This window comes from Brassica napus, chromosome C1, assembly GCF_020379485.1.
Source record: "Brassica napus cultivar Da-Ae chromosome C1, Da-Ae, whole genome shotgun sequence".
NCBI classification, from domain to species: Eukaryota; Viridiplantae; Streptophyta; class Magnoliopsida; order Brassicales; family Brassicaceae; genus Brassica; species Brassica napus.
Window position 1 is genome coordinate 25,970,568 of NC_063444.1, and position 23,968 is coordinate 25,994,535.

The following is a 23,968-nucleotide window of genomic DNA, read 5'->3' on the forward strand; positions in this document are numbered from 1 at the left end:
TTGATATTTATTCTCTATTGTATGATATACGCTCCATGTGGATTTGATTTCTGAGTGTTGCAATCGATCTCTTATTTGAGAGAATTGCTCTAGGGTAATTTGAGCTACATCAGGAAATGTTATTTCATTGAAAAAAGTAAAACGATAAAAGATTTTGATATTTAATTCATGAATGAAGAACCTATCAACTCTTACATCAGCCAAAACAAAACGAACAAAAATAACACACATGGATGTTCTTATTTTCAAATTGTGAAAATATCCTAATTACAATCATTCAATACAATCTTATTATTAATGACACTAGATCCTTTCTCCGCGCGGATAATATATTTAAATTTGTTACATTAATCATTTTTATTTGTACGTGAATTTTTGTATATTAAATTATATATAACTAATTTTTAAATTTGTTTTTTTATATTTTTAGTTTGAAGCCTTGTTCGGAAACTCGCTAGGCGCTACGCGTGCGGCACACTGGGGCCTAGCGAGTTATTGAAAAAGCGGGAAAAATACGGGGATTACGCGGGGAGGAATTTTTGTCCTTTTATATATATATATATAATATCTCATTTATATGTATAATATAAATTTTGTGTGTAATATTATATGTATAAAACATCATTAATACATCGCCGGAGATAACAGTGGTGGTGCGTTTGCAAACCACTAAGACAAAATCACACTACCGAAAAAAGATGGTCTAGCATCATTTATTTTTAATATTTGCATTACTTATAAATGATGTAATATAATTTTGTATCACTTATTTAAATAACTCTGAAAGTGGTGATGCAAATAATTAACATCATTTTATTAGTAACTGATGAAAAAATATCAAATATTTACTTCAATTATCATAAGTGATATCAATGTGTATCAATTCAAATAAATGATATTAATATTTACATCGGTTTTGCAAAATGATGTTAGTTTCGTATCGGTTAAAATAACTGATTTTAGTTTTTATATTTTATTAATAAATAGATAAATATTAATTAAAAATTTGAAATTAATTTTGATAATTATATAATTTAAACCATCGATTTAAAATATTTTAATTTATAATTTGATGTTAAATTTATGGCATTAAACAGAATAAATAAATATTTTATATAAACTACTTATTAATATTTTTCCATTGACATACAATCTGAAGAACAAGGAAAAACTAAGAAGAAGTAAAAACCAAAAGAAAAAAAGAATATGAATTCAGAGAAGAATGTAAAACAAATAAAACGAATTATTCTTCTTTAATTTCATCTTCAATCCTTTCAATCCTTATTGCTGATGTAAAAACTGAGTCGATTTAGTAAGTTAGGAGATTCATCGAAGCATTCTCCTTCAGCCGCATTTCCCAGAACGGTTCCTTCGATTTCCACTGGCCACCGTCGATTAAATTGGGGTGAAAAGACGGCTCTCCAGGATGTCTTCTGCGGAGGTGTACTTAGGCACTAGTCGGGTTCCCTCCGGGATGTCCGGATACCTGGATTATCAAAAAAAAAAAAAAAACCAAGCCTAATATTAAAAAAAAAAATCCTTAAACCATTAATAGAAGAAAATAAATATAGTTTCAAAAAAGACTTAGAAGAAAAACAAAAGAAGAAAAGTGTTACCTTTCCAGAAAATTTTCAACAGGTTCGTGAGGCTAGGAGATCCTTGTTTCCTTTCACATCCTGCATAAGAATAAATACAATCATCAACATCACGATCTATAAGAAAAAAATGCTGAATTCTTGTTGACATTTTTTAATAAATCAAATAGAGTAGAGCAATAGATTTTTAACTGAAAAAAGTTTTATAAGTGAGAGGAAGAGAAACGGATGAATGAGACTATGAGAGGAACTTGACAGAAAAATCATAAGTTTTTTTAGTTAAGATGAAACAGTTATAGTCTTATAGAAGATCATGGGCTAATTAAATTAAAACCAGAAAATTAATTAAAGCTAAAAAATAGTAACTGCATCTCGTAAATCTAGCTAAAATTTTAATAATTTTTTTAAATGAGGCCATTTTTTAAAAGTAACATCATTCTATTAAATTGATGCTAATGTAAATTATAGTTATACTTATACATATTTGTTAGTATCAGTTTATTATTGATGCAAGATTGTTATCATTTTAAAAAGTGATGCTAACCAAAAAACGTTATGTATCAGTTATCTAAATGATATAAGTTTATATAATTTTGTTAGTATCAATTTATTATTGATGCAAGATCATTATCATTTTAAAAAGTGATCCTAACCAAAAAAACGTTAATGTATCAGTTATCTAAATGATATAAATTTATATAATTGTATCAATTTTGTTAAAGTGGTACAAATTAATAGAAATTATATCATTTTATTAAACTGATGTTAATTTAATTAACAATAACATCAATTATTATAGCTGATCTTAAATTATGAATAATTGTATCATTTCTACATAAGTAATTTAAAATAATATCAATTATATTTGTGATACAAGTAAAGTGATATAATTCAATCTTTCTTTTGTAGTGTCAATACATCACTTTGGTAGAAGACAACAGGGAAATAAGAGCATCATTAACGGGTATACAACTCCCGTCTCTTAGTATTAATCGAATTAAAAAAAAAGAAAACTTCGCATAATTGTGAGAAAACTTATCTTAATTAGGGGAAACAAGAGAAGTTGCTTGTCTCTCTCTCTCTCATCTCTATCTCTCTCCCAATGGATGAAATCACTCTGTTTCCATTCATGATTGATCTCTCCTCTTTTCTCTCTTTTTTACAGCAAGGTACGTTCCCGATCCTTAATCGAGCTCTAGTATCTTTAATATCGATGAAGGTTTAGGGTTTATACAAGCACAAAGATCTGATATGGGTTTTTTGAGAGAAAAGCACTTTGATTTGGCATCGGGTTTTGGTATACCTCAGGCTAGATTATCTTTTGATTACTTGTATTTTGCTTCAATTGGGTGGGTTTTGAATGATTCTGTAGGGTTTTAAAAAGATGAAGCTTGAAACAAGTGGGTTCGAGACCTCCATGCCTACGATTGGCTTTGGCTCGAGCAACGATATGCTTGATGGGTTTTCTATTGTGCCCTCCTTTGATCTTCCCAGCACCACAGATGTGAATTTCATAAACTTTGATAAAATTCTATTGGATTCTTCCTCTGTAGCAATGTGGGGTGATCTCTTTGTTTTGGGGGTTTCAGTTTGATGGGTTACAGAAAGAAGCTGTCATGGTCGCTGCTGATTCTCGTACTCTCATCAAAGCATGGGTTCTGATTTGTTTCTACTCTTTGTTTGCTAGCTCTGTCTTATGTTATCTTTATTGTGTTTGGTGTTTAGTTATGAAGTGTGTGCCTGGAAATAGCTGATGAAGCGTTCTGTAGATGCACAAGGGTCTTGAAGATCCACTTGAAGTCGTTGGCCTGGAAATAGCCGATGAAGCTATATTACTATGCTTAGATGAGTTCATGGTATGTGACGCTCATCTTCACTGTGTTATTAATTTGCTCTACCTTTCTTTATTGATCTTTTTTCTTTGTAAAAGGTAAATGATGTAGCTGATGCTCTGATACTAAACCGTCTCTTTAGACACTTGTTTAACAATGGCATTGTAAGTTATCTCTACAACCTTCGTCTTTCTAACCTCTTCAAACCTATTGGACATAAACAGACAGTTATTTAAAAGTTTATTCATGTGTGTAACTGGAGGAAAGTGTAGGTTCTTGTTGCTACATTGAACCGTGCTCCAGATAATCTTTATGAAAGGGGTTTATAGAGGGACCTATTCCTTCCTTTTATAGCCGCATTAAGGGTATGCAAACTCCTCTTACTATCAATGCCCTGAGCTCGTTTCATGGGGTCCATTATGCTGTGTGACTGATACTAAAGAGAAATTGTTGTAGGAAAGATGTGTGGTTCGTGAAATTGGTTCATCTGTGGACTATCGGAAACTGACCTTTGTGAGTAATTCCCTTATTCTCAGTAACTCTGTCTAGGTTTCGTTGCAATGTGATCAAGGTTTAGTAAAGATGTTACCAAGAACATACACTCTAGGATCTGTTGTTGGACCATTGCTGCAGATTAAGCTTAATGGTTGGTCGCTCTGTTTGGTTGGTGATATATCTAGAATTATGTACTCATTTTATAGACAAATTCATTCACTCATCAAACAAGTTATTTCTTCTCTCCTTCTCACGGTCATCTCAGGGTCATCGCACAAGTTCTATTTAATCACAAAACAATTTTCATTCTTCTCACAAAGTCATCAAACAAAATTCCTTCGTTTTTATTTTTTATGTTTTTATTTTAAAATCAATGTTTAAAATGTTATCTTGTACTATATTTTTTAAAAAAAATTTAAGTTTAATAAGAAAAATAAAAAAAAAAATTGGTGTTTAATTAATTTTTTTTTTTAAAGAATCCTTAAATAAGAAACTTGCAATGGAGCACGTAAATTTTAGGCTCTCTTAATCCAGTCTCTTAATTCACTTTTACAATTAAAAAGTATTAAAAAAAAATAAGAGACCTATTTAGGGTCTCTAGGATAATGATGCTCTAATTCCATAAGTTTCACTATGGTCCATGGTATGCAAGATCTTAAACTATTACTGGGACCCACAAAACTCTTCTATACTTCTTCTCTGAAAAAAAAAACTCTGCACACCGAAACTCAATATTTTTTTTTTTTGAACATTTGCGAAACTCAATCTTACTAACAGGAACAAAACCATTTTCTTTTGGTACGAAACCCATCATTAATTTCTGCTGTGATAAGTTATCACCGATGAAGTAACGAGTTTGACTAGGCGGTTTTACATATTAATACGGCCGAGTTTTTCAGTTCTACGCTTGAAACGCCTATTAACGGTTCGGTTGAGCGTAGAATCCAACCGTATCGATCCAGTTCGCCACGTTAACCTCCCACGTCACGCTTAATCGGACGTTAAATCGTCAACTCGAGGACAAGGGTTTGAAGTAAATATTTCTATTATATGTAACACAATTAACTAATAAAATATGAAAAATCAAGTTCGAGATTTTAGAGTTACGTAAAAAAATATATAATTATGTATAGAACATAAATTATCTTAGTTTAAAAGATCGGAATCTCATCTCGAATAAATTCACAAAAAGAAAAATTACTCCAATAACCTACTTAAAATATAAACCCCCACCCCACCCCCAATTTCAAAAAAAAAGCGTACTTAATAATATTGTTTTGCGAGTAATAGTTGAAAACTGACAATTGAATATCGATCTAGAATATTATTTTAATATATCTAATGGTAAAATATTAATTGTAATAAACAAATTTTGAATTTTGTAATATTACATGAATTAAAAGTCTTTAAGATCTAAAATCTATTTTATTAACATAATATATTTTTTATTCATTTATTATTTTGACGTTACAAAATATTTATTTAGTTTTATTTGTATATTAAATTTTTAATAATTTAGTTTCTTTTTATGGAATTTTAAAATTAACAAGAATATAATAAATTTAAAATTATTTATTTAAATATATCCAAATATGATGTCTCATTTTTATGTGTGTTTGCGTTGAGCAAATTTAATTTGTAGTTTGTATATTTAATAACACCTTGTTGCGTGCCGTTCTATGGTTTTAATAAATGTGTTGTCATTTCATTTTTATTACTACTAACATGATTTTTTAGTGATCAGTGATAATGTATTTTTAACGTTATGTATTATATTTATCGTATATTTTATAACTCTTCGTGCTGACACTTTTTTAAAATCATTTAAATTAGATAATTAGTTTAAAGATGTAAATAAAACTGTGTATGTTGTAAATTTAGATTTTTTAGTGTAACTGAGCACTATCAATTATGGAAATTATATTATGATTTTATTTTACTAAATATTTCTTTCTGTGCAGATTTTTTGTTTTATTTTGTATTTTTACAATTTTATTGTCTTATTTTTTAATTGCAGAGAATTGCTATTTTCAATTTTTGTTTCATATACCTTAAAAGTCTTCGGTTGATTTTTGTTTGTTTTTTTTCTCCAATTACAATGTACAGTTCGACCGTTTTTTTTTTTTTTTGGGATCAAACTACTAATATCTTCAGATAGAAAAGCTTAAACTCCAAGAATGAAGTGAGTATTTGTGATAGAGAAAATTGATTTAGCCACTAATATAGTGAGATATTAAAATATTAGAAGGTATGGAAACTCTTCTCTGTTGTCCTACGCTGGACAGAATTAAAATATTTCAAATGATTCTATATTTGTGATAACTGGAAATAAATCTTTATGTCTTCCTTACATCATCCTTAATTGGTTTACGGTTCGACCATTTCTAATATACTGAGAGTAATATAATATTAGAAGTTGATTATCTCCTTCCAATTAGGAATGCACAGAATGAGAGAAATTCAAGGTGACACCACTTTACAATTTTGTCATCATATCTATATAAAGTTAGTTTATAGATTACTCTATCTGTTTCAAAATGTAATCAGTTTTAATTAAAATCTGTAATATTTAAAAGTTATTATTTTAGAAAACTGTCATTTAATATATAAATTTAATCAATTACACAGTAATTTACATAATTTAATTGGCCACACAATATCTAATAAATATAAAGTTACATTGAAATATAAAAACAATTTATATAGTGAAAATACTTTTAAATCATTATATTATAAAACAAAAGGAATATTCAAATTATATTGAAACATTAGAATAGTAAGAATCAGAAAAGCTGAAATCTCAACGTCGATTATTTACGTCGGTCATGCCTTAGACCATCTCCAATGTATTGCTCTATTTTTTTCTCTAAAATAGAGGAATTTCATAATAGAGATGTATTTTTCTACGATGTATTTTTCTACTTTCTCTCCTAAAAAAGAATATTCTTGATATATTCTATTCTAATTTTACAAATAATATTTTTATTTGTGAAAGTTGAAAATCAGCCCAATTTATTTTAGTATTTTATAAAATTATGATATTATTTACACTAAATATTTCTTTACAAACTATTATGTAAATAAAAAAATATAATTATATTTATATAAATAATATATTTCACTAAAAAAAATATTTTTAGTTATAATTGTTTAAGTAAAAAGTTAAAAGATCATTTTGTAAAAACAAATAGAGGAGGTGACATGGCAAAAATATAGTTTTTCATTGGCCGATTATTTTCGCCTACATGGACACTCTATCTAAGGTTTATATCTTCCTTTTATTACTTGTTTGATGATATATTATTTAATTCCAAATATGTTGAATCAGTTATTCAAAACCGAAAAATCGAACTGAATATGACCGAAATATACAAAAGTTTATTCAAAGCCGGTAAAATATACAAACGGGTCCAAAATTTTGGTACATTGATAGACCATGGATTTTATCCACATTTAGTAATGCTTTACAAGTGTTTTAATAACTAATTACTATATTCTAGAGTCTATTTAGTATATTTATAAGTTCAGAAATGTTTTGGAAGAAAGTGATAATTTTGGAGAATTTTGGAGATAATTGGAGAGAGCATCCGAGCTTACCGTCGAGCAAGACCAGCGGTCGATATTTAATAATCGATTGATGCACACCCTGTGACATTGATCGACAGCGAAGCGCGCAGAAGCCCGTTTTGTTCCAAGCCGACTTAGAGCCCAAGACTTCACCAATTTACAAGATTGCCTCTAACGAGTTTTAACCTAATATTTATAGCTTGCCAACATGTTAGAGGCAAGGTCTACTTTCTTGTTTTTAAATTTTCACAGCAAAAGTTTTCTAGAATTTTAGTAGTGTTGGAGAGAAGATCCAAAGAGATTTGTAATTGGAACTCCATTATTATCTATCTATTTATGCAGTTTTTTTACCTTTTCAATGATGTTATGAATTGCTTAGCTATGTCTGAGTAGTTTTATTGTTAGGTTTAGGGTTTAAATATGCTACGAGGGATTAGCCCCAACTATAGATTGCTAGTTGTATTCATCATTAGGATTGTCATTAATGTATGTTTCTAGTTTAGCTAGCTAGAACTTGACCTAGGAGTTGCAAACTCTAAGTCATCACTTGCATTTCACCCTGAATCTGTCCTAATTGAGCTAGGATTGCTAGAGTAAGGCGAAAGCTGATCTAGGAAGCCTAGTGAGCATTATTCAATCCGTGCGTAAGGCTTGACTTACACTCGCCGATTGATAGTCCTATAGAATAATCGATCGACGGTGAAACAAGTGTATCGATCGATATTCCTCTAGAATCATCGATTGACACTTCATCTGGTCAATAGACAAACTTAGAAAGCGAACGCCGATCGGTTTGTTATTAAGAGCTTGAGCTCTATAATATCATGCATATAACTATTAAGCATCTATAGGATTCTAATCATGATTACCTGAATAGAAACTCTAAGTCTAGCTATTTCATCTAAGTACCAAAAACCCAATCAAATCAACCGAGCAACTTCATTGCTCACAACCTGCTTATTTATATTTAAACATAATCAACCTTCTTAATCTCTCTGATTAGATCTATTAGGTTCCCTAGCTCCTTGTGGATTCAATCCCTAAGTACTACGATAGAACCTCTTATTTGAGAGAGTCATTCACTCCTTAGGGTAATTTGAGTGAGATCAAATTTAGCGTCGTTGCCGGGGAACTTTGATCGCCTATAGATTTAGTCTGATTTTGTATAGATTGCTTCTTTAAACTACTTTCTGGCATAAAAATTTCTTGTCTTTCAAGGTGCATGCCCAATAGTACCAGAAGCAACAAGGAAACTCAATTTATATTCTCATCAGATCCCGCAAGCTTGGAACGTTCGATCCGCAAAGAAAGACACTTCTCATCGATCGACATCAACGATAGTTCGTCGATCGACTCTCGCCAACCACCGTCGACCCAGACACCGATTATGTCGTCTGACACTCGCTCACCACCATCGACCGATGCCACTCTTCCGTCGACCGATATCTTCCATCTGACATCGATCGATACTTCATCCTGAACATCGATCGATACTGAGCCGCGAGACATGGTTGCTACTTTGGTTCTTGTGCGAGATGAGAATGGAGACCTGCATGACAAGGAGGGTCATATGTGTAATGCAGCAGGTCAGAGGATAGATGCTCAGGGGACTGTAATCCTTGAGCCCGATATTGATGCTACAGGAATTGCTCAACATGTAGATGAGGCTGCTCGACCCAGAACGTTGGCTGATTACAATCGTCCGGATCAGTTCTATGCCAACAGATCAGCTATTCGCCCTCCAACTATCCAGAGAGGCGATTTCGAGTTGAGGCCGCAGTACTACACACTCGTGGGACAGACACCCTACTGTGGGTTATCTCAGGAGCATCCTATGGACCATCTGGAGAGGTTCTAGGATTTTATATTTGCTATCAAAGTCAATGGAGTCCCTGAGGATTACCTGTTCTGCAAGCTCTTCAAGTACTCACTTGCTGGAGAGGCTTCGCATTGGCTTAAGCAGTTACCACCAGGATCTCTTACATCCTGGGCCGACATCAAGAACGCAAGAAGACTTGAGGAGCAAGATTGCTACATTCACTCAGGAGCCTACAGAGCCATTCAGAAGCTCCTGGATCAGATTCAAGTCTTACCAGAGAGATTGTCCACACCATGGATTCAATGAAGTACAGCTGCTCAGTACTTTCTTCAGAGGCATCGCAGTGCAGTATCAGATGGCTCTTGATGCTTCCAACGAAGGGAACTTCAACACTAGGAATCCAGAAGAAGCTGTGAGACTTATTGAGAACTCAGCATCCAACAACAGCACCAAGAACACTGACTTTGAGAGAAAGAAATCTGCAGTTATCCTTGGAAAGGAGCAGATGGATGAGGTGAAAGCAAAGTTGGACAGTGTTCACAAGCTTCTTAGGAAGCAGGCTTGCTTGGTAGAGGATGCAGATGTTGTAGACACAGAGGATAGAGTAGGAGTAGAGGAGGATGTGAACTTCATTGGTGGAACTAGATTTCAGAGGTCTGGAAACCAGAGTGGAAACATTTATGGCAATGGATAGAGGAGTAATTTCAACCAGAGTTCACAGTACCAGAAACCATACAGCCAGAACTACAGCAGCAACAACAGCATGAGTTATGGAAACTCATCTTACCAGAAACCACCACCACAGACTCAGGAGAGAAAGGTCAAAGCAATGCTTGATTGGGTGCTTGAAGGACAGCAGAACCTGACGGTGGATTTCAATAGGAAGATTGATTTTGCCTACAACAACCTGAACACAAAGTTTGAGACTTTGAGCATTCATCTGAAGAAGTTGGAGGCGCAGGTTGTTCAGACAGGAGAAGTTGTTAAGAAGCAAGAAGCTTTAACAACGGGTATAGGAGATGATGTAATAAAGCACCATGTGAAAGCCATCATTGATGATGATTTCTGGCAAGTGGTGAAGTATGAGAAGCTGCAAGAAGGGGATTTCGAATTAGAAAGCTCGATGAGTTTTGGCAGATCACATTGGTGTCGACCGACGTCAGAATTAGGACATCGATCGACGGACTTCAACCAAAACCGATCGACAAGCTTTCCAAAAAATCGATCGACGACATATTCAGAGTCCGTTGCATCGTACAATGCCGTGAGGATCATGACCCACGAGGAGTTCGCAGCAAGACACCCACATTCGCCCAGTCCTTTACAAATTGAGCCAGTCGTCGATCGACAACGAGAGACCACCGCCGATCGACAACCTTCAGTACCCATCGATCGACGAGCACCTCTCACATTCCGAGTGCAGTGCCAAAGATTGACAGCGCACGAATCAAAGCACTCAGACCACAACCGAAACCTTCAGCTAACCCACCAGAGACCATCAGTACACATTCAAATGATGCACCAGAACCTATGGAAGTTTATAAGGCTCCTATGGGGAGAACCTTGAGGAAGAGAAAGGAAAAGGTTGCTAAGCATCTGAAGAGGGGAGATAATGAGAAGGAGATGGAAAGTTTTCTTAAGAGAGTCCTCAGGATTCCACTAGAGAAAACATTCGAGGAAGCCTACTTTACCCACATATTGTGGATGTTCTACAGAGAGACCAAGGAGACTGAAGAGGACATTAGGAGAATGTTCCATCAGGTCAGAGAAAAGATGAAGAATAGGATCACACTGAAGAAGAAGAAGAAGAGTGATCATGGGAAGTTTACAATACCATGTCTGGTAAAAGGTATTGAGTTCCCACATGCATTGTGTGACACAGGAACATCAGTCAGCATCGTACCTAGAGTTATGGCAGACCAGCTAGGTCTGAAGGTGGAACCTTTCAAGGAATCGTTCACTTTTGTGGATTGTTCTCAGAAGAACTCAGGAGGAATTGTCAGAGACCTTGAGGTGCAGATTGGTAATGCCCTCGTTCCGGTTGATTTCCATGTCTTGAATATCAAGCTGAACTGGAACTCGTCTCTATTGCTTTGAAGAGCTTTCTTATGAACAGTAGGAGCAATGTGCAACATGTAAACCAACCAGTTGTGTCTGACACTCATAGACCCGAACGCCTACTTTGATCCAATACCAGTTACACAGCCACAGACGTCCTCCAGAAGAGTCGATGATTCAGGACTCATACCAGCATTTCACTGTGGAGCTGAGTACGAGACAGAGTATTCCGCGTCGATCGAAGCTCACACCCCCACATCGATCGATAGTGCCAATCGGAAATCGATCGACAATCACCTCGAAGAATCGATCGACAGTAGTCCAGACGATGTGATAGACGATTCTCCAGAAGGTTCTATTGACAGTTGGGAGAATGACTATTACAATCCCACCTTTGCAGTAGCTACTATAGACAGAGATGATCTGCATACAGATGCGTATGATGAGGATTATGAGGAGGAACAAGCTACAAAGTATCAAGGTATTCGTGCTGAGGAAGATAGACTTCTCCACCATTCCTATGGAATAAGGAATGCGACGTCTATCGACAGAACCATCACAACATCGATCGACACTCATCATCACCATACAAACCGCAGACGAGCATCGACCGGCATTACCTACTAAACATCGATCGACAATGGAGTCGACCATGCAAAAGAAGGAGACCATTTAATTGGTAGCTGGGCAAATGATCAATATCACGAGAGCTACGCAATAGAAAGTGAAATACATGAGCCAGGAGCAGACGAGTTACATGAAGGGTTCACCACTGAAGAACTGCTCAACCACCATGAACGCTCAGATACAGATTCACTCTTTGCAGAAGCTTGTGGAAGAGGCACTCGTTTCTATCGCCCTTTCACCAGAGCTAAACGCCATCGATCGACAATCGTTCAAAGCCAACATCCACTGTAAGCGAAAAACCTAAACAGAATAATAACCATCTAACACCAGATGAGTTTGGTACTTTCAGGGATACAGAAGGCTATGCAAGAGAAATGGATGAACATGCACTCCAAGTATCCAGAGAGGACATTGCAGACATTCTTCAGATGGCTAATGGAGCAGAAAATCTCTTCGTGCAACAACGCAACACCCCATAGCACCAGAGGAGAGTTACAAACGAATCCTACTACACAACTGGTGGAGTAGATGATTGTTTCAAGCCAAAGTATCGATAGCATACTCGACCGTCGGTCGACATTGACGTCCCAACATCGATAGACAGACGCCTAGAGTTTGGAAAAAGAGCCTACGAAGTGATGAAGTAAGGAGATTCCACTGGGAACAGAAGGATGAATACGGAGTCTACAGAGATGAGCATGGACATGCACGGGGTGTAGATGGACACATCATCCATGTGTCCAAGGATGATATCAGAAATATTCTGGAAAGAGCCTCAATGGATGAGCACAGCTACATATGTCTTCCAGAACATGAAAGATCATTCACACAGACCAAGCTGGTACCAGAAATCTACACCAAAGATGAGATCAGTGAGATGCTTTATGGAATATGTGGAGCACAGGGAAAGAAAGAAGATGACTTCCAGATGAAGATTGATGGTGTCTACTACCCATTGAATGAAAACATTAGTTGGTTGACTACATGCTTGGAAGAGATGAGGCAAGACATAGCCAGAATGCAGACAGAGCATGCGGCCGACTACACTACCGTCGATCGACAGAAACTTCTCGACATCGATCAACGATGACCCAGCACCATCAATCCCGACGAAGTTCGTACCATATTTTTACACCAAAGCAGAACTTGATCAGATAGTACAAGAGATATATGGAACTCTGGGAGCATCAGAAAACAGATTCGACATGAGATGTGATGACATCTATTTCCCATGGAACAACACCATCAGTTCTTTGACTTCTCAGACAGAAGCAATGCAGAGGGAGATAGCTGAGATTCAGAAATACATTGCGAGTCGTCCAGAGGCATCAACATCGATCGATAGACGAATCAACAAATCGACCGACAATCACACTGAATATCAACGAAGCCACACCAACAGACCGAGGACAGGTAGTAACAAAGGTGACATCAGCCATGTCCGATGTTAACAACCATGGAAAGGAGATCTCAGATGACACATACGCCACACTTGTGAGACATCAGTTCGACCTTTAAAGTCTAGGAGACAGATTGCAGAAGATAGAGAATACAACTGCAACAATGAAGGATAAATGTCGCAGAGGAGACAAGGCAATGAGAGACTTCACTGGTACATGGTTCAACAAGAGAAGAGAAGAGATGGAGACTTGCTTCCCAGCAAGTACCAGCCTTCCACATTACTAGTCACATCACCTCCAAAGTCAAGCTAAATGACTATAACAAAGCGCTGAGTGGGAGGCAACCCACTATTAGGTAATTTTAATTGGTTTTTATTAGTTTAGTACTTATGTTCGTTTTAAATTTTTGCAGGTCATAAAAAAAAACATAAAAGATCCGAGTAGACGATTGCCAAGAGTCGACCGACGAAACACTACCGACATCGATCAACAGAACATAACCTGCCGCGACCGATGAAAACATCTTTACATCGATCGACATATACTCCGGTCTGGTATATCGTTATAACTTGTTACATTGAGTCCTTTTGCTTTAGTTATCACCATAACTCCGACTGAATTTACACTGGTGACAGTGTAGTTTATGTCTGGGGAGAGGTTTACTGATATTAGTTTATTTCATGAGCCTTATTTAAAATGTTTTCAAATAAGTTTTTATTGAGTCAAGAAGAGGACAATGAACTTATTGATTTTGCTTGTTAGCTAACCACACCATTCTAGACTTACTAGTTGCAGATAGCACTAAGATACTAAAGTGGATCAACCTGTCAACTATGTTACACTTGATGAGAATGTTTGAAGGAACCAAAGCTGACCTTCAACCTAACAGAGGTCAACTTTTTTTGTCTTAGGGCTTGGTATACATGGGATCGGATTCTTTAAACAAATTTGGAAGGTAAAGCCTTGTGTAGATATATCACCCTCGCTCTCTCTCTCTCTCTCTATTTCGAAATTTAGTATTTAAAAAAATAAATAAATATACTTATATAGTTATAAATAATAATTTAGGAAAATAATTCGAACATGCCTTAGTGGTTACAACCATTAATGTTTGATTCATAAAAATTCTATAGGTAAATGATTAGAACAGGACTTGGTAGCTACAACCATCAAGGCTTGATTCACAAATAATCCTAGGATATAGGTCAAAAAGAAGTGAACAGGATTTGGTGGCTAAAACCATTAAAGCTTGATTCATGGAAGCATGTCCAATCTTGGTCAATGATCTTGCAATAAAGCAGACTTTGACTGAGAAAGAAATTAGTAGAGAGAGAGAGAGAGAGGAAAGAAACTCTTATTTACTTGCAGGTCCAGATACTTGTTTGAGCATCCTTGCATCATGTGATCGATACTCCCAAGGTAAAGCCTATACTTTTATTTACGCAAGAAATGAGGTTGGTAGAGGGGATTGTCAGATAGGATTTGCTAAGTGGTTGACTAGGTGAATTTGGTTGCTACACTAGGATATGGTATAGTGTGCTTTTGGGACTAGGATTTCCTAAGGTGATGATTATGAGATTTAAATCTGTGAGTCCCTACTGTTTTCAAACCTCTTTCAGAGAGACTACATGTATGTTTTGCTTGAGGACAAGCAAAAGGGTAAGTCTAGGGGAGTTGATAGGCCATGAATTTTACCCACTTTTACCCATGGTTTATAAGTGTTTTAATAACTAATTATTATATTCTAAAGTCTATTTAGTATATTTATAGGTTCAGGAATGTTTTGGAGGAAAGTGATGATTTTTGAGCATTTTGGAGATAATTGGAGAGAGCATCCGAGCTGACCGTTGAGCAAGACCAACGGTCGACATTTAGAAGAAATAATCGATCGATGCACACCCTGTGACATCGATCGACAGCGAAGCGCGCAGAAGCCCGTTTTGTTCTAAGCCGACTTAGAGCCCAAGACTTCACCAATTTACAAGATTACCTTTAACAAGTTTTAACCTAATATTTATAGCTTGCCAACATGTTAGAGGCAAGGTGTGCTTTCTTGTTTTCTTATTTTCACAGCAAAGGTTTTCTAGAATTTTAGTAGATTTAGAGAGAAGATCCAAAGAGATTTGTGATTGGAACTCCATTATTATCTATCTATCTATGCAGCTTTCTTACCTTATCATTGCTGTTATGAATTGCTTAGCTATGTCTGAGTAGTTCTATTGTTAGGTTTATGGTTTAAATAGGTTATGAGGGATTAGCCCTAACAATAGATTGCTAGTTGTGATATTCATCATTAGGATTGTCATTAATGCATGTTTCTAGTTTAGCTAGCTAGAACTTGACCTAGGAGTGGTAGACTCAAGTCATCACTTGCATCTCACCTTAAATTTGTCCTAATTGAGCTCGGATTGCTAGAATAAAGCGAAAGCTGATCTAGGAAGCCTAGTGAGCATTATTCAACCCGTGCGTAAAGCTTGACTAACGCTCGTCGATCAATATTCCTATAGAATAATCGATTGACGGTGAAACAAGTGTATCAATCGATATTCCTCTAGAATCATCGATCGACACTTCATCTGGTCAATAGCCGATCGGTTTGTTATTAAGAGCTTGAGCTCGATAATATCATGCATATAACTATTAAGCATCTATAGGATTATAATCCTGATTACCTGAATAGAAACCTGTTGGGGTCAAAATCGGTCACGACGGAATCAATGTCTGAAAGTCCGTAAAAATCGGCATGAACGTTTTTACGAAAAATAAATCTTAGAAAAAGATCTATTTTTACGAAGAATCGGAGAAAAGACGAGAACAAGGTTGCCGCGTAGCAACCAGCGCAAAAGCTGGTCGCTACGTAGTGACCGAGCTCTCACCAAAGCTCGGTCGGTACGTAGTGTAATCGGTCGCTACGCAGCGTGCTCGGTCGCTACGCAGCGTGCTCGGTCGCTACGCAGCGTGCTCGGTCGCTACGCAGCGTGCTCGGTCGCTACGCAGCGTGCTCGGTCGCTACGCAGCGTGCCCGGTCGCTACGCAGCGTGCCCGGTCGCTACGCAGCGTGCCCGGTCGCTACGCAGCGTGCCCGGTCGCTACGCAGCGTGCCCGGTCGCTACGCAGCGTGCCCGGTCGCTACGCAGCGTGCCCGGTCGCTACGCAGCGTGCCCGGTCGCTACGCAGCGTGCCCGGTCGCTACGCAGCGTGCCCGGTCGCTACGCAGCGTGCTCGGTCGCTACGCAGCGTGCTCGGTCGCTACGCAGCGTGCTCGGTCGCTACGCAGCGTGCTCGGTCGCTACGCAGCGTGCTCGGTCGCTACGCAGCGTGCTCGGTCGCTACGCAGCGTGCTCGGTCGCTACGCAGCGTGCTCGGTCGCTACGCAGCGTGCTCGGTCGCTACGCAGCGTGCTCGGTCGCTACGCAGCGTGCTCGGTCGCGACGCAGCGTGCTCGGACGCTACGCAGCGTGCTCGGTCGCTACGCAGCGTGCTCGGACGCTACGCAGCGTGCTCGGTCGCTACCTAGCGACCGAGCTCTCCCCGAAGCTCGGTCGCTACGTAGCGACCGAGCTCTCCCCGAAGCTCGGTCGCTACGTAGCGATCGAGCTCTCCCCGAAGCTCGGCCGCCACGTAGCGACCGGGCTCTCACCGAAGCTCGGTCGCTACGTAGCGACCGAGCAAGCACACGACTCGGTCGCTACGTGGCGTGCTTGGTAGCGACCGAGCTCTGCCCGAAGCTCGGTCGCTAGCTCGGTCGCTACGTAGCGACCGAGCTTTCCCCGAAGCTCGGCCGCTACGTAGTGACCGGGCTCTCACCGAAGCTCGGTCGCTACGTAGCGACCGAGCTCTCCCCGAAACTCGGTCGCTACGTAGCGACCGAGCACGCACACGACTCGGTCGCTACGTGGCGACCGTGCTTTCTTAGAAATCAATACGACACGAATCCATGCATTCTCGTCTACTTTTTAATGCTATCTCCCGAAGTCTGTAGCCAACCCATTTCATGTTTCTCGTCATTTGAAGTCATCAATCGAACTTTACGATAAAAACTGCAAAAAGTTCATTTTTATCGAAAGAAGCCGAAATAAACGTTTCGAGTCAAACAACGGCCCAAAGAGACCTAGGACGTGACTCGAAACCCACTTACGATTTCTTAACCAAAAACCCAGAAACCGTAGGACGGTTTATGCTTGGTTCGCAAGGAAAGATAAATATCAAGTTTCCGCGGATAAATATGAAGTATTCGAAGATAATTAGAAAGATCGGGAAAAACGAAATATCTCCATTTTTAAGTTATGACGGCTTAAGGGCAGAAGAGGAAAAAACGTAAACCGACCTAGGAGCGAGTTTATAAGGAGTCCTAGGCGAGAGGCACGAGTGACAACTTTATAGACTCAGAATCCTCGGCACTTAGAAACTCTGAGGAATTATTCTTGACATGCTCTGTTTCCAAGACTGGCACACGATTACCAGACGAACGTGCGCAAGCAGTTCGATCTCTTGGTTTACTCTTGAACTACGTTCGGCTTGATCCTCCAAAGGGGTACGTAGGCAGCCTTTCATAAGGTTCAGTCCGAAATCAATCAAAAACTTTTTCTGTATTTTCTTCGTCTTTTGTTATCGACCTGCGAGTCAACTAGGTTTGAGCTTTTAGGCCGCTAGAACTAGGTAACTCGCTGACAGCCTTTGCGGCCAAAGCTTTTATGATCTCTTGTAATGATCGCAACGCTCTCATGCGGACTCGAAATAAGATCTACTGTTTTCTCCAAACTCGTTTGTTATCTTTCCATGATTTCCGCATATAATTGGTCAGTTGCCGTTGGCTCTCGCAGAGATCCGGGACCTCTGGGAAATTAGGGTTTTCCTAGTTTCCTAATTTAAACGTAAATCGACAGTGCGAATTTCGGTTCCCACAGTTTGGCGCTAGAAGGAGGGGGGTACGGATTACTCTAACTCATAGCCGCAAAACGCTTGATCAAAACAATGTCTGAAAATACGAAAGAGAAAATCGCAGTTCGTAACAACGCTGGTAAGAAAACTCTAGCCGCCACTCCGCCTATGGCCAACGCCTATGCAAACGCCACAGTTCTTGATAAAATCGAAAACCTTGCTGCGACTTTTCACCACAGGACGTGCAATGAAACGATCTCGCGATTTCTCTTTTTAAATATAAAGGGAAACGATAAATCTTATCAAACCCCGTAAGTTTGGCTCATTACCGAACAAAAGAAATCTCAATGCGTAAGGATTTTACCAAAACACGTTTTCCGAAAACATTTCGAAAGGGTAAAACTTGTTCTCCCAAAAACCGCAGAAAATCCCTAGGTTAATCGCGGAAAAAGGAAGCGCAACAAATCGATTACACAGCTAGGTCGCTACGTAGCGACCGAGCAAGCACACGGCTCGGTTGCTACGTAGCGACCGAGCTCAAGCCAACTCTCCACTCGCTACGTAGCGACCTGTCAAGCCTAAAAAGGGTCCTCCTTTGCGTTCTCTTTTGAATCCTCATCATAACGCTTTTCGTTTCGTCTCAATTGGAGTTTCCGTTGAGATTTTACGACGAAAACAAGTAGGCCTCTTCTTGGCTTGCTTCCACTCGGTACGTAGCGACCTGCCAGGCCTCCAGCTCGCTACATAGCGACCTTTCAGGCCTAAAAAAAGATCCTCCTTTGTGTTCTCTTATGAATCCCGATCGAAACGCTTTTCGTTTCGTCTCAATCGGAGTTTCCGTTGAGATTTTACGGCGAAAACAAGTAAGACTCGTCTAAACTCCTTCGCTTGCTCCGACTCGCCCTTGCCTCCATCTTTGTGTTCTCCTTCAAATCTCGATCGAAACGTCTCTTGTTTCGTCTCGATTGGAGTTACCATTGAAACTTTACGATAAAAAAAACCCACGAAGACTAGTTTTCTCGCGTGGATTCAGATTAATCGTATAATTCGGCAACGGTTAACTTAACACCTTAGCCGCCTAAACTATACGATTACGTTGAACCTATTTATTGACTTCGTATCAGTCAAGTTCGGAAGATAAATGTCAAGTCTCAAAGGATAAACACTAATATCGAAAAAGGCGAACATACACAAGAAGAGGAAGGGGAAACGAGCAAGCAAAACTGAGAAGAGACAAAACTGCATCTTCGAGAGAACTAAGGTATTTGCGACTTGAAATTTTTGAAATCAGACGGAGTTTTCGTAGGAAATTACTTAGAAATAAAAACGCCTTTAAGACTGTCATAGAACTTTAGGGAACGTAAAACCTAGGGGGATAGTCCAGCGAACTAAGTCTTAGGTGATTTTTCCTGTCTCGATATATTGTCCCATAACTGTTCGTCCAGATCTTGCAAACCGATCTAAACTCTCCAAAAATCGAGAAACGATCGCCACGCATATCAAGCTCGCTTCCTAAGGAGAGAAAAAACTAGAGACATGAACGTCGTCTTAAAACCGATCCGTTTCTGCCAATTCTCTCGAAACCGACATATTCCAAGTCTTCAACCTGGAAACAACCAAATCACAGTCCAAGCGTCGTCTTCAAACCGACTCGGACTGTCGATCATTCTATTCCTCGAGAAAAAAGGGACGGAGTAGGTGCGTATACTATACTCAGTATACTCCCATACTTCAAAAACATATTCAAACAAAGCAATGTCTCATCAAGATCAAGAAAACGCTTTCGACAAGAAAACGCTTTCGACAAGAAAACACTTTCGACAAAGAAAACTCTCGTAGAAATATGCGGAAAAATATTCATACAATGCGATGTCTCGTCAAGATCATCCTAAAAGCAAACGACAATCTGAGATTCGTCTAAACACTAGGAACTGATCCAAACCATGTTGGAAAAATTCTCAAAGACTATACAGCATCTATCATCGCAATCATTCGTTTAGAAAACCTCTGCCAAACTTCAGAATGAAAGTCGATGATTTACTGAAGTCATAAAGATCTTTTCCGATTTGATAAAACGAGTTTCGTATAAGAATCATTATACGAGAAATCTTCAGGCATCAAAGCATCACTCTCATTTTCCGTTGAACCAACCGACTCACGGAAAAACATGAAAAACATTTGCGACAAAGTAAAATCAAGAACAAAAGTAACAGAAAATACGACAAAGAGAACATGTCCTCCCCGCTCGTCGACTAAGTCTATCGCTGTTTAACTGATTCATTCAAGAAACCTGCAAAAACGTTTTGCGACTAGATCTCGGTGAAATAACCTTTGGTAAAATTCCACGAGTGACTCAGAGAAACTTTCACCGAAGAAAAAAAACAAAAGCGAAAACGTTTCTCAAAAATCTGCGGAAACATCGTTATTTTGACATCTCTATATGTCGCGTCAATTTAATAAATTCGTAAAAACCGGTCATCCGTTACTTACGCAAAAAATCCTTCGTATAATCAGATCATGTCATACGAAGTAACTTTCGAAAGTAAACGTAACAGGTTTTACGAAAAAGTACTTTCTTTATAGCAAAAAACCCAAGCTGTATGATCCGACATTGGACGACCAACATAAACTTTACTTCCTCTCACCACGATCTGAAAGGTCTCATTCTTTAGCCCCGCGACTCACTGGCATCCGCTCTCATTCCGCTTGGTCACGTCCGAGCAGGAAATCACCCCGCAACTGACTCCGCACGGGCTCTGTATCGAGCTTCTTAGGCTTCATCTCCCTCGGAAAACAAAGGAAACAACTTCCATACAAATAAAGGAAACATTATACGAAACTTTCATCGTATAAATTAACCCTAAAGTGGAAAAACGTTTTCTACCACCATGGGCATACTCGACTTATCAATCTCGATAAACGCCATTCGTCACTCGCCCAATTACACCTTTCCTTCGAAGCCGAACTGGGTTACAGCATCCCCTTTAAGGATGATTCTAACCGACTTGACCTTATTGACAGCACGAAAGTGTCATGGTCTAATCCTTTGGAAACAACGTCCTTGGCTATAACGCTGAGCACAGCCTTCATGCAAAGCCAAAACAATTGAGCAACCACCGCTCCAATAACTTGACGGCTAAACGGTAATCTGGAATTTGTCTTGAAACGCCAAGTAACGATTACACAAACAATTATCGTACCACCCAAAAACGGAAATCATACGGTAAATTCGTCATAACAAAACTCAGTCCTAACAACCAAACAGTTAACGGAAAGGTTCCACTTGTCAAAAATCGACCAAGTTCCATATACTACGATTCACTTTAAGCCTGCTGTGTTTTACTCGTAAAATGCGGCATGTAAGGAAAACTCGTAACAGAGCTCCTATAGCTATACAGAACATCCTCAAATAGACACGAAAGAAATCTCGGAAGGCCAACAGCACACAAAGCACGGTATAGGAGGATGCCTCTTTCCGGGGACAAATTTATTTCGACCCCTTGGTCCTAACTCCTCGATCGCAAATCAAATCCAAACAGGAACAACAATTCTGGCTGCGAACATCCGTAGTCAAACGAGAATGTTTCCAAAACGCAGGGCTAAGACTAATCCCTTGCAACATCGCGAAACATCTTCAAGCCCGCGAACATTTCAAGCACGAAACGCGGCATACGAAAGAATAACAAATCTTCAGCATCGCGAGACGTCGCAGATGCCTGAAGATTCGTTCTTCGACGAAATTTCCTTCCTCGATAAAAACACTTTCTTGGAAGACCAGACAGTCATACGCACTAACATCTTCTCAAAACATATCCTTCACGAAGACTCGAAACGGTAATTTTAACCATTAAGTTTGTTGCTGATCACAACAAACTCTTAACGTCCTAAACAGACTTAGCCATCTCGTAGAGATGACTCTCGTACATCCGACACAAGGATAATAGCGCTATAAAAGAAACCCAAAATTTTTGGTCAGCACTTCCAGGAGGCTTAAAAATTGTCCTTGGAGAGATGCTCGGTTCCAACCATACGTAAGTCGAATTAGTCATCGCACCCTCTAAAACCAGGAGTAAACCTAGGTCTTGCCCTAAACCCAGCGCACTGGTCTCTAACATCTCTAGGCATAGTATCAAAAACTTTGATACGAGATCCTAAAATTTGTCTCTTTGCCAATATTCGAGCGTCTTCAGAAATCCCGTAAGTTTACACACTGCGGAAAACTCTCTAAACAGATCACGGATATAACAGTTCACACAGAGTTAGATTACGAGATGACAACTCGTAGTCTTCCTTCTACACCCATATAAAATGCCATCGGCAGCAACACGCTTGATAACCTCTACATAAAAACCTGACCGTAAAGGTCTCGCTGGAAAACTAGTCATACAAACCTTAACTCCAAGACGGACTACGAAAGACTTGATCCCTTTAACAAGGGTACGTAGGCAGCCGTCATAAGGCGCAGCCCCAATCTTATTGCGTTCTACTTTTAGAAGATCAAGAAGACCACTTACCACGGACCTTTTCGACCATTAATTCCGCCTAACTCACCTAACTTGCCAAGCCACTCGCTAAAACCTCACGCTAGAAGCTCATGGTTCAAACGAGCTGGGGGGCTAACTGTTGGAGTCAAAATCGGTCACAACAAAATCAATGTCTGAAAGTCCGTAAAAATCGGCATGAACGTTTTTACGAAAAATAAATCTTAGAAAAAGATCTATTTTTACGAAGAATCTTGCGGAGAAAGCACATTCACGAAAAATCGGAGAAAGACGCGAACAAGGTTGCCGCGTAGCAACCAACGCAAAAGCTGGTCGCTACGTAGCGACCGAGCTCTCACCAAAGCTCGGTCGCTACGCAGCGTGCTCGGTCGCTACGCAGCGTGCTCGGTCGCTACGCAGCGTGCTCGGTCGCTACGCAGCGTGCTCGGTCGCTACGCAGCGTGCTCGGTCGCTACGCAGCGTGCTCGGTCGCTACGCAGCGTGCTCGGTCGCTACGCAGCGTGCTCGGTCGCTACGCAGCGTGCTCGGTCGCTACGCAGCGTGCTCGGTCGCTACGCAGCGTGCTCGGTCGCTACGCAGCGTGCTCGGTCGCTACGCAGCGTGCTCGGTCGCTACGCAGCGTGCTCGGTCGGTACGCAGCGTGCTCGGTCGGTACGTAGCGACCGAGCACGCACACGACTCGGTCGCTACGTAGCGACCGTGCTTTCTTATAAATCGATACGACACGAATCCATGCATTCTCGTCTACTCTTTAATGCTATCTCCCGAAGACTGTAGCCAACCCATTTCGTGTTTTTCGTCATTTGAATTCATCAATTGAACTTTACGATAAAAACCGCGGAAAGTTCGTTTTTATCGAAAGGAGCCGTAATAAACGTTTCGAGTCAAACGACGGCCCAAAGAGACCTAGGACGTGACTCGAAACCCACTTACGATTTCTTAACCAAAAGCCCATAAACCGTAGGACGGTTTATGCTTGGTTCGCAAGGAAAGATAAATGTCAAGTTTCCGCGGATAAATATGAAGTATTCGAAGATAATTAGAAAGATCGGGAAAAACGGAATATCTCCATTTTTAAGTTATGACGGCTTAAGGGCAGAAGAGGAAAAAGCGTAAACCGACCTAGGAGCGAGTATATAAGGAGTCCTAGGCGAGAGGCACGAGTGACAACTTTATAGACTCAGAATCCTCG

The 23,968-nt window shown here is 39.3% G+C and overlaps 2 long non-coding RNA genes across 5 annotated transcripts; one reads left to right on the top strand and one right to left on the bottom strand.

Moving 5' to 3' along the window:
* Window positions 1–1,086: 1,086 nt before the first annotated feature.
* Window positions 1,087–1,879, bottom strand: LOC111201939. Its single transcript, XR_002654878.2, has 3 exons — window positions 1,788–1,879; window positions 1,617–1,676; window positions 1,087–1,486 (listed from the first exon to the last, which is right to left on the bottom strand). It is a non-coding gene; the product is annotated as an uncharacterized LOC111201939 (long non-coding RNA).
* A 697-nt stretch (window positions 1,880–2,576) lies between these two features.
* Window positions 2,577–4,168, top strand: LOC106374650. Of its 4 annotated transcripts, XR_001275021.3 has the most exons (6): window positions 2,577–2,764; window positions 2,968–3,099; window positions 3,185–3,451; window positions 3,526–3,591; window positions 3,700–3,792; window positions 3,884–4,168. It is a non-coding gene; the product is annotated as an uncharacterized LOC106374650 (long non-coding RNA). The 4 variants fall into 4 exon arrangements; XR_001275025.3 differs by having other exon boundaries at window positions 2,968–3,451; window positions 3,690–3,792; XR_001275022.3 differs by having other exon boundaries at window positions 2,968–3,451; window positions 3,695–3,792.
* The last annotated feature ends 19,800 nt before the right edge of the window (window positions 4,169–23,968 follow it).